The sequence below is a fragment of the Portunus trituberculatus genome, chromosome 16 (assembly GCF_017591435.1).
Source record: "Portunus trituberculatus isolate SZX2019 chromosome 16, ASM1759143v1, whole genome shotgun sequence".
NCBI classification, from domain to species: domain Eukaryota; kingdom Metazoa; phylum Arthropoda; class Malacostraca; order Decapoda; family Portunidae; genus Portunus; species Portunus trituberculatus.
In genome coordinates, this window is record NC_059270.1 from 13,598,599 (window position 1) to 13,608,598 (window position 10,000).

At 43.4% G+C, this 10,000-nt stretch overlaps 1 protein-coding gene across 5 annotated transcripts in view; it reads right to left on the reverse strand.

Annotated features, from left to right (window-relative positions):
- Positions 1–10,000, reverse strand: part of LOC123504550 (delta-sarcoglycan-like) — a 232,191-nt gene that overhangs the window by 184,218 nt on the left and 37,973 nt on the right. The window contains exon 1 of one of the 5 annotated variants that reach the window (XM_045255158.1): positions 1,883–2,265. The exons of 3 other annotated variants lie outside the window; for them this stretch is intronic. The gene's annotated coding sequence lies outside the window, so the exon portion shown is untranslated. Of the gene's footprint in view, positions 1–1,882; positions 2,266–10,000 lie in introns of those variants that run through there. One more of the 5 variants, XM_045255154.1, reaches the window with a different exon arrangement.

Sequence of the window (10,000 nt, forward strand, 5' to 3'; positions counted from 1 at the left end):
CTGACTGTGTGTTGGGTAAGGGGAGGGTGGGCGGGACGGATAGAAGGACCTCATCCTAACAAGCCCCACAGGTGTGACTCAGGCCCGACAGGTGCTCGCCCGCTAGGTGTCTAATAATTAAAGTCTTTGCTAAACAAGGCGTGCACTTATTTGAGTGTGTGTGTGTGTGTGTGTGTGTGTGTGTGTGTGTATGTGTGTGTGTGTGTGTGTGTGTGTGTAATAATGAACGAGTCGGTCTGAGCAGAATCATTGGTTCCGCCCCGCTAGACTCAGCATTGCTCGCTAATGTTATCGGAAAAACGCAGCAAATAGCCTCGCCCACCCATTAGGAGGAAATAAATATTGAAAACGTCCCAACGCCAAATTAATTCTCGATAAAGGTGATTTTCTCTCTTTATCTCCCACGCGAGGCGCCGCATTCCCCTCTCGTGATTGAAAATTGAATGAAAGTCGTATTTTTTTTCTTCATTCACTTGTCAGTCTTTTTTTTTTTCTTTCTCTTTTCTCCGTGTGAAGTTGAGGATGTCGCAGGTATAGAAGGAAAGTGTACTGGGCTGCGTGACCGGCGAGAGAAAGTCAGGGGCAACTCAAGTCGTGAATCGGTGACTCCAAGGAACATGACTTAGAACTTCCTGGAACTTTTGCACCTTTGCACACGGACAAACATGCAAACATTCACACACACACACACACACACACACACACACACACACACACACACACTCTCTCTCTCTCTCTCTCTCTCTCTCTCTCTCTCTCTCTCTCTCTCTCTCTCTCTCTCTCTCTCTCTCTCTCTCTCTCTCTCTCTCTCTCTCTCTCTCTCTCTCTCTCTCTCTCTCTCTCTCTCTCTCTCTCTCTCTCTCTCGTACATTCCCGGCCAGGAAATTCTAGCGGAGTTTTCTACACGCGTCCATTTCACGACTCGATACGATAGGGAAATAAAATCAGTTAAGGCGAGAGAAAGTTAAAAGGCAGAAGAGTTTTTAGAAAGTAAAGTATAGGTAGATTTGGAACTGACCGGTGACTCAGGCATATGATTTTTTTTTTTCTATTATTTTTTTCCACTCATTATACACAATGCAATACGATGACGAAATGAAGCCAGTCAAGGCGAAATGAAGTTAAGAATTAGAGGACATTTTTGGAAGGGAAAGGGAGGACGCTTAAGAATTTTTCCACTCATAATACACGATCCAATAGGTGTAAAAACAGTTAAGGCTACAACAAATTAAAAGCTAGAGGAGATTTTAGAAAGGGAAGTATAGATATAGGATGTACAAACACTTAATGTCAGCGGAAATTAAGAGGTAGAAGAGATTTTTAGAAAGAGAAGTATAGGATATAAGAAACAAAACTTAATGTCAGAGGAAATTAAGAGGTAGAAGAGATTCTTAGAAAGGGAAGTGGGTATATGTATATTTGTGTGTGAACGGTGAGGTGAGGCACAAAAAAGATCCCACACTCCACACACAATACACGAAAAGAAAAAGTTAAACGGCATAAAAGATTTTCGGGGAATGGGATGTAAATTGTGGATAGATTTCGACCTAACTGGTGAACTATTCCCTCTCACCACACGCAAAACAGTACGAGAAGACGTCAAGAGACAGAGGCGGTAAAGTATGGGAAGGGTTAGTCTGAGCGGTGAGTGAGACGTAAGATTGTACCTACTCACCACACACAATTAAAAGGAAAAGAATAGAAAACAGTAGAGTTTTGGCAAAGTCACGTATAAGTAGAGCTTAGCGTTAATAGAGACGTAATAAAGTTCCCACTCAACATTCACTACACGATGCGATGGGAAAGAACAACAGTTAAGAGAAAAGAAAGTTTCGAAAAAGGAAAAGGAGTAGAGGAGGCAGATTTCTTGCTTCCTACTCACCATACAAGTCACCAGGGAGAGTGTCGGGGCCGCGATGAAGGCCGCTGCTGTCTGGCCTCATGTGCCCTCCACGTGGGGACTCTCACACACCTCACTCCACAACGCGACAATAGCACTGTCTGGGCGCTCGGTAGTCAGTGGCCCCATGTCCCAGGACGCGGACACGCCCACAGGCCAGAGCCATCAGCCCACACACCGCCCACGATCGCAACCCTCAACTGGCGGAGGTCGTGGTGAGGTAGACGCGTGAGACAGACAGGAAGGACGCACCGCCTCAGCTCCACACGAGTCGCTGGCCTGAGCAACACTGGCGAGTGTCGGCCTCCTCACCCTCCTATATACTGAGCCAAGGGTCACAGGCAAGAGGGACGAGGAGGAAAAAGGTCGTTTTCTCTCTTCTTATTTTCATTTGCTTTCTCTTCCTTGTACTCTTCCTCACGTTACATAAATCAATTGTATTTTACTCTGCAATAAGAGATTCGACAGTGGAAAATACAGAGTTGATTCATTCTTTTGATACTTTAGCGCGTAGAGTGACGACTCCCACGACTCACCAGCACACCCGCGCCTGCACACTCCGCACAAGTAAACAGACAGCACCCGGAAAAAAGTGCAGGTAACGCGTGACAACCCAATTTTCGTATATTCTCCAGCAGCTTTATCTGAAATGTCTTGAGTGTAAACAGTTTTAATGAGGACACTCGAGCGACGGAAAAGAATAGTCCCAACAAACATGTTTATTGGCTCCCGAAAAGTTTATCATGAGACAAGTTTTATGTAGAAGCTCCAACAGGAATACTGCAGCGACAACGACGAGAGACGAAACGGGAAGGGATGGGAAGGAGACGAAAGAAACATGAACGAAGGAAATGAATGAAGAAAAAAAATATAGGGAAACAAAGAAATAGGAGAGGGAAAAAAAATGGCACAAATACATAAATAGAAGAAAGGGACGGAAAGAGCAATGCAAAAGAAACAAAAAATTATGAGATAAAAAATAAAAAGAGGAAGATGAAAGATAGAAATGCACGAAGAGAATAAAGTGAAAGAAACGGAGAAATAAGAAAGAAAAAATAGCGAAGGCGAGAGCAAAGCAAACAGAGAGATAAAAGAAGAAAAAAATTGAAAAAAAATGAAAAGAGGAAATGAAAAGAAACACAAAAGTTAAGTAAACGGAGAAATAGAAGTGAAGGAAACCGGAAATAGAAGGGATAGAATTTACTGATGAGTGTAAACAAAGAGGAAAAGGGCAGAGGAATACAAGATAAAAGGGAATACAATAGGGTGCCAACAGAATAAAGGAGAAGCAACCAGATAGAAAAGAAAAAAGAAAAAGTAAGCCTAGTAGAGGAACTGGAAATGGATGAGGAGTGAGGAAGGGAAAGAGGAGAAGTAAAGAGGAGGAAAACAAACAGGTAGAGAAGATGAGTAGAGAAAAGAAGACTGGTATAGAGGGAAATCGAGAAGAGAAAGAGGAAAGAGAAGGAAAAAAAACAAAGAGAGAGATAAAGAAAGAAAAGAAAGGGGGTTTGGTAGAAGAGAAAAATCAGAAAGGAAAGAGCAAAGAGGAGGAAAACTAGCACATGAACGGGAGAAAAAGAGAAAAATGACAAAGCAAGTTAGGGAAATGAAGGAAGTCAGAAGGAAAGAGCAGAGAGAACCAAAACTACCACGTAAAGGAAAAGAGAAAGAGAAATAGAAGATAGTTTGGTAAAATCAGGAAGAGAAAAGAGCATAGAGGAGGGAGACGAGCAAGAGAAGGGAAAGCGAAAGAGAAAGAGCGGGGGGAGGAAAGTGAACAGATGGATGAGGGAAGTAAAAAAAAAAAAACGCAGCAGCAGCAGCAGCAGAAGCAAGTGAGGGGTGGGGCAGGAGCCAATCCCAGAACTGATTACCCAAACTGATTAATCAATTAGGCTCCAAATTGTTATCGTCCGTGATAATCCAGCGGCGAAATAAAACTCGGGCCAGATTACCTCCACCTCATTACTTCCTCGTATGAGACTTGGTGTGGCGCGGCGCCGTGCCCACCTGTGCCTGAGGAGGAGGAGGAGGAGGAGGAGAAGGAAGAAGAAGAGGAGAAAAATAGAGTGACGAAGAGGAGGAAAAAAAATACGTAGAAGCGAAGGTAGAGGAAGTTACAGCCTGAAGGGAAGATTATAAAATTTGTGAAGAAATGAGGAAGACGAGGCGAGGAACGAAGAAATAACAAAGAGAAAAAAAGAAAAAAAAATACGTAGGAGGGAAGATAAAGGAAGTTATGTCTTGAAAGATAAATAGTAAGAATTGTGTGGAGGAGAAAAGAAGGAGGAGGAAGAGATGATGATGAGGAAGAGCAGGAAAAACATAACTTCAAAGCAGAGATAGAGGGGATGGCATGTAGATAGCAAGAACTGGGAAAGAAAATTATTAGGAGAGAATAGAAAGAATAAATAACATGAATAGTAAAATGAAAATTAATACGTAGAAACAAAGGCAGAGATATTTATACCTTGACGGACAGTATATAGGAAAAAAATACACTAAAAGCAATAAAAGAGAATAACCAGGAGAGTGACGACGGAAGTGTTGCAGTGGGCAATAAAAACAGATACTGAGAAGAATATAGTATGACAGAGCATGAGAGTATAGAATGACAGTCTGAGGGAAAAGATAGACAAAAAAGATATAGAAATAAGACAAAGAAAATAGCTGAGAAGAATATCAAGGAAATGAGAATGGGAAAGTGGAAGAAAGAGATGAAGGAACGCAGAGGTGAAGGAATGGAGGAATGAAGGCATTGTGGTCTTTATCTCTCTGGGCTGACACTTGGAGATAGAGCGATAACGTCATAGGAGCACGTGACGTCTATTGGGCATCAGAGAGAGAGAGAGAGAGAGAGAGAGAGAGAGAGAGAGAGAGAGAGAGAGAGAGAGAGAGAGAGAGAGAGAGAGAGAGAGAGAGAGAGAGAGAGAGAGAGAGAGAGAGAGAGAGAGAGAGAGAGAGAGAGAGAGAGAGAGAGAGAGAGAGAGAGACGAAGTGCACTTGTCACAAACACCGTCTCGCCAATAATTGCCTTGAGAGAGAGAGAGAGAGAGAGAGAGAGAGAGAGAGAGAGAGAGAGAGAGAGAGAGAGAGAAGCCGCCCCCAAAACCAGAGCCTCGTCGGAGAAACAGCTTAAGACTCGTAAATGAGTTTTCGACGTCCGAAGCACCGCTAGTCTTCTCCCGAGGTCCTCCCTCTGTGCCTCCCTGCGTGCCTCCCCAGCCTCGGCCTACCACTGTCCACCAAATACGTCCACGACCTTCATTTCCTTCATTTCCAGGACTTAAATTGTCGGGCGTGACTGCCCCGTCTCGTCATTAGCTGGGGCTTGGTGCGTTGGAGAGGAATGGAGGCGGCAGCTCCGGCTTAGCGCACTGCCCACAGCCAATAGCAGGCCACGGAGGCTTTGCTCTCGTAGCCAATCACAAGCCAGTCTGGGCGGGGCATGACGTGGGCAGAATATAGTTACTTCGTCTCTCTCTCTCTCTCTCTCTCTCTCTCTCTCTCTCTCTCTCTCTCTCTCTCTCTCTCTCTCTCTCTCTCTCTCTCTCTCTCTCTCCAAAATAGTGTAGGTCGTACCATGAAAGATAAAACCTAACAACCTATATCTAGAAAGCTTTAGAGATATGCGAGGGTGCGTACATACTGCATGCACATACTGTCTATTCATAACCCTTGGAGAGAATACATTTTTATACGAAATGCGATGTGTGTATGTTGCTTAAGCGTGATCCTGCAACCCTGTGCAACCCACGTATCATTTAGAATAGACCATGTGTGCATGTCTGTTTCACTGTTTGAACTGCTGCAGTCTCTGACGAGACAGCCAAACGTTACCCTACGGAACGAGCTCAGAGCTCATTATTTCCGATCTTCGGATAGGCCTGAGACCAGGCACACACCACACACCGGGACAACAAGGTCACAACTCCTCGATTTACATCCCGTACCTACTCACAGTTAGGTGAACAGGGGCTACACGTGAAAGGAGACACACCCAAATATCTCCATCCGGCCGGGGAATCGAACCCTGGTCATCTGGCTTGTGAAGCCAGCGCTCTAACCACTGAGCTACCGTGTGTGTGTGTGTGTGTGTGTGTGTGTGTGTGTGTGTGTGTGTGGGTTGATGGGTGTGGGTGTTAGTGGGGGTGGATTAATGTGTGTGTGTGTGTGTGTGTGTGTGTGTGTGTTGCTGTCTATAAATCTTTTAAGGGAAATAGATTGCAGTCAGTGAAATTTGATATAGAAATCTACATGTGGTTTCAGTCAGTATATGAGACAAAGATGAGCGCCGTGACTGTTCAGCGAAGCCTTCTGGAAATAGTGATACTGTGATAACTAAGGCACCATCGAAACAAAGTATAGTGGACAACACGGTCTTCTGGAAATAATAGTATCTTAATAACTTAAACATTTATTCAAAGCTGGCATACAGAACAGCGTAGGTCTTTATAAGGTACAAATCACGAAATATTGCAGCCTTTTCTGTAACACGTGGAGAAGCACTCTTAGACCAATGTGGGGATTTTTTTCTCCCTCTCATTATACTTAATCTTGGTCTTCAAATAAACAAGACAAAGTGTTCAAGATTACGGGCCTAGTTCTCTTTAGCGGGAGTGAATGTAGACAGCCTGAACTCTCTACGAAGCTGGTGACAATATAAATACTCCACTCTTGATCTTCACTAACATGAGAAAAAGGAAAAAAAAAAAGGCATAAAAAGCAGTGAGTCCTATACATGGCAGTCACTACATTTAACATTTGTACTTCCATCTATCATTCATCATTATCCTAGTGTGTTTAGACATTTTTTTTTTTTTTATTATTAGTAAATTATAAGAACACAAGAAAATAAAGAAAGCTAGAGGAAGCCATGAGGAGCTGCAAACGACATGGATTGACTTGAGATTATAATACACTACTTGTTTTTATGATGCATTTTTCATATTTGTATTTTACTCACATTAGGAGAAACTTGAGAAACTAAATAGATTGATATGTGTAAACGTGTCACTGTATCTTTGCAAGGAGACATATATGTTGTTTCACATCATTAGGATATTAGAGTCGAGACATTAGGGCGCTTATTTAGAACAAGATGAGATACATTTATGGATGAGAATGATAAGTGGAAATAAGAATATATCTCTCATGCAGGGACAGCCACGTGTATGTTTGGTAATTGATTATACAGAATTAATAAAACAGAATGTGAATAGTGTATCAGAGAGAGACAGACAGACAGACAGACAGAGAGAGGAGGAGGGAGAGATTAATAGATACTATCGTACAGCAAGAGCCTGGCATGTACAGTACACCCTCACACCTCACCCATATGCCTGAAAACCGAAGAACGTGGAGTGACATGACCCATAAAGCCGTATAACACAACACTTCGGTAAAGGTGAAGTACTTTGCGTGTGCTGAAGGGCCAGTGTGTATGTGTGATCGTCTTGAACTGCAGCAGCGGAATGGAGGGTGGCAGGCGTAGAAAGCTGCAGCAGCCCAGAGCCGTCACACTCACGCTCCAGGAAAAAGCCAAATGTTTACCAGATTGATAATGAATAGCAGATATTACTTTCACATTTATTTTAATTGGAAACCATTTAAGACAGTGATGAACTTAATTGCTCGATATATTTCTGATAAACAAAAATATATTAGCCTTATTATAAACAAAATTATATTAAACCTGTCACATAATGATTATATTCTTGTAATCTTGTCTATTATTCAGCCATTAATTTTCTCTCTTTCTTTTCAGGCAGAATTGGACGAGGCAACGAAAGAGGTGAGGTTTTCTCTCTCTCTCTCTCTCTCTCTCTCTCTCTCTCTCTCTCTCTCTCTCTCTCTCTCTCTCTCTCTCTCTCTCTCTCTCTCTCTCTCTCTCTCTCTCTCTCTCTCTCTCTCTGGTGTTTTTCATTATTCTCTCTCATTACTATAAGATGAAGTGATTGTTTCCATGTCGCCATAAACTTTGTCCTCTCCCTCACATGACTTGTCTGGTTTTGGTGCCAGGGCATGAATATTTTCCTCAGGAGGTTTATAATTTTGTCTTTAATTGGACTGCTCTTTAAGGTATTCGGCTTGCCACATTGGTGAGTTATTTGACCTGATCGCCAATGTTTCTCCTCACTTAACTGTTTCTCTTTTTTTTTTTTTCGTGTGTGTGGAGAAGAATAAGCCATGGTTGTATTCAGGTCCGTTGTTTATCTTATTTTATTTTTATTCTCTCAAAGTTATTGTTGTTCTTTCTCTTTTCTTCGTCTTATTGTTATTGTTGTTATTTTAGGTTATAGTAGTAGTAGTAGTAGTAGTAGTAGTAGTAGTAGTAGTAGCAGTAGCAGCAGCAGTAGTAGCAGCAGCAGCAGCAGCAGCAGTAGTAGTAGTAGTAGTAGTAGTAGTAGTAGTAGTAGTAGTAGTAGCAGCAGCAGCAGCAGCAGCAGCAGCAGCAGCAGCAGCAGCAGCAGTAGCAGCAGCAGCAGCAGTAGTAGTAGTAGTAGTAGTAGTAGTAGTAGTAGTAGTAGTAGTAGTAGTAGTAGTAGTAGTAGTAGCGGCAGTAGTATCATCATTATCATTCTTTAGTGATTTACTAAGTACTACAGTTTTCTTACTTGGAATTTTACAATTTTGTCATCCAATCTTCTTGCATAAGATTTAACTTGCTTCCTTTTCAAGATTTGATTTTTCTTTAAGCTCACTCTTGGTTTCTCTTACGATGAACAAAACATTTTCGTCATAGTTCATCAAAGGGTGGATTGTGGGAGAGTTGTGGGGACAATCTCACCTCACAGTGTTTGGCGGAATATAGTTTTAGTGGCACGTTATTATATGTAGTGTATGGTGGACCTCCATCTACGAGTATCTATAGGGTTTCCCATTGACCCGCACCATTAAAAGACTATTTGCTGTCTATATATTGCTAGAACAGTAGCTAAACCACCCGTGATTGGCTGGCACTGTGACCTGGAAATGGTGTGTGTGTGTGTGTGTGTGTGTGTGTGTGTGTGTGTGTGTGTGTGTGTGTGTGTGTATGTATATGTGCGTCTGCATGCGTGTGGGTGTGGTGGGATTGACTCATGGCGTGCAGTAACGCTTGGTGTGGAGGGCAGAGATACGGATGGAAGCCATGAAAAATGACTGATGAAAGCGACAGAGAATCCCGGCCACACTGCCCGGGCCAACGAGAGGGCAGTAAGTCTCTGAAAAGGAGTCTTCAAGGGGACAGGTCGCCTTCACACCGCGAGGATGAGAGGATAGGAAGCACCGTAGAAAGAAAGGAAGGAGACACCACTCTTCTTAAGACCATGAAGGCAGGGGGGAGTGTAGATGGACGAGCACTGAGCCTGGGAGGTAGAGAGCCACACTGCCGAGGTCATCATGCCCCACGCAGATGCCTTTATCAGTCACAGGAAAATATGAAAGAAGAAGACCATTTTGCGAGCTTATCTTCGAGTTTATTGGGGCAAAGAAGGTAAGAACGAACGTGCGAGGGTGATGTGCAGGATGGAGGACAGGCCGTGGCAGGAACAGGAAGTGTGGATGCGTTTGTTGCAGTAGAATGTTTGCCGTGGTGGATTGTGCTGTGTATGGGTGGCTGGGGGAAGATTGTGGGGTGTGTTTGGATTGCGAGAGTGAGCATAGTGTGGCAGGTTTGTTGGTGGATGTATTGGCTAAGGGAGGGCGGAAGTGTGCGGGATGTCAGAGTGAGTATGCTGGGAGGGCCAAGATCTCGAAGACATTGATACTGATGAGACTGATGGGAGTCAGCGATGGAGGTTATGAGGCGACATTATGTAGCAGGTAGGCGGCGCTTCGATATTGGCAAAGCGGTATTAGAGATGAAAGTAAAAGGAGGGAAGCTGTGAGAGATGTTAGCAAACCAAAGATATGTGAGAGGAAGAGATGGGAGATTGAGGCCCCGAGGCATGGCGTGAGGAGGCTCTAGGCTATATCCCGACTGCACAACACTGCCAAGACGGTCTCAGGTGCGTAGAGAAGCAAGCACTTTGTAAATTAACGCCGCAACATCTGTAATCACTTAGCCAGATTGCACTTGCTCCTCCTGTTATCACGCGTCCCATACTAGAGCAA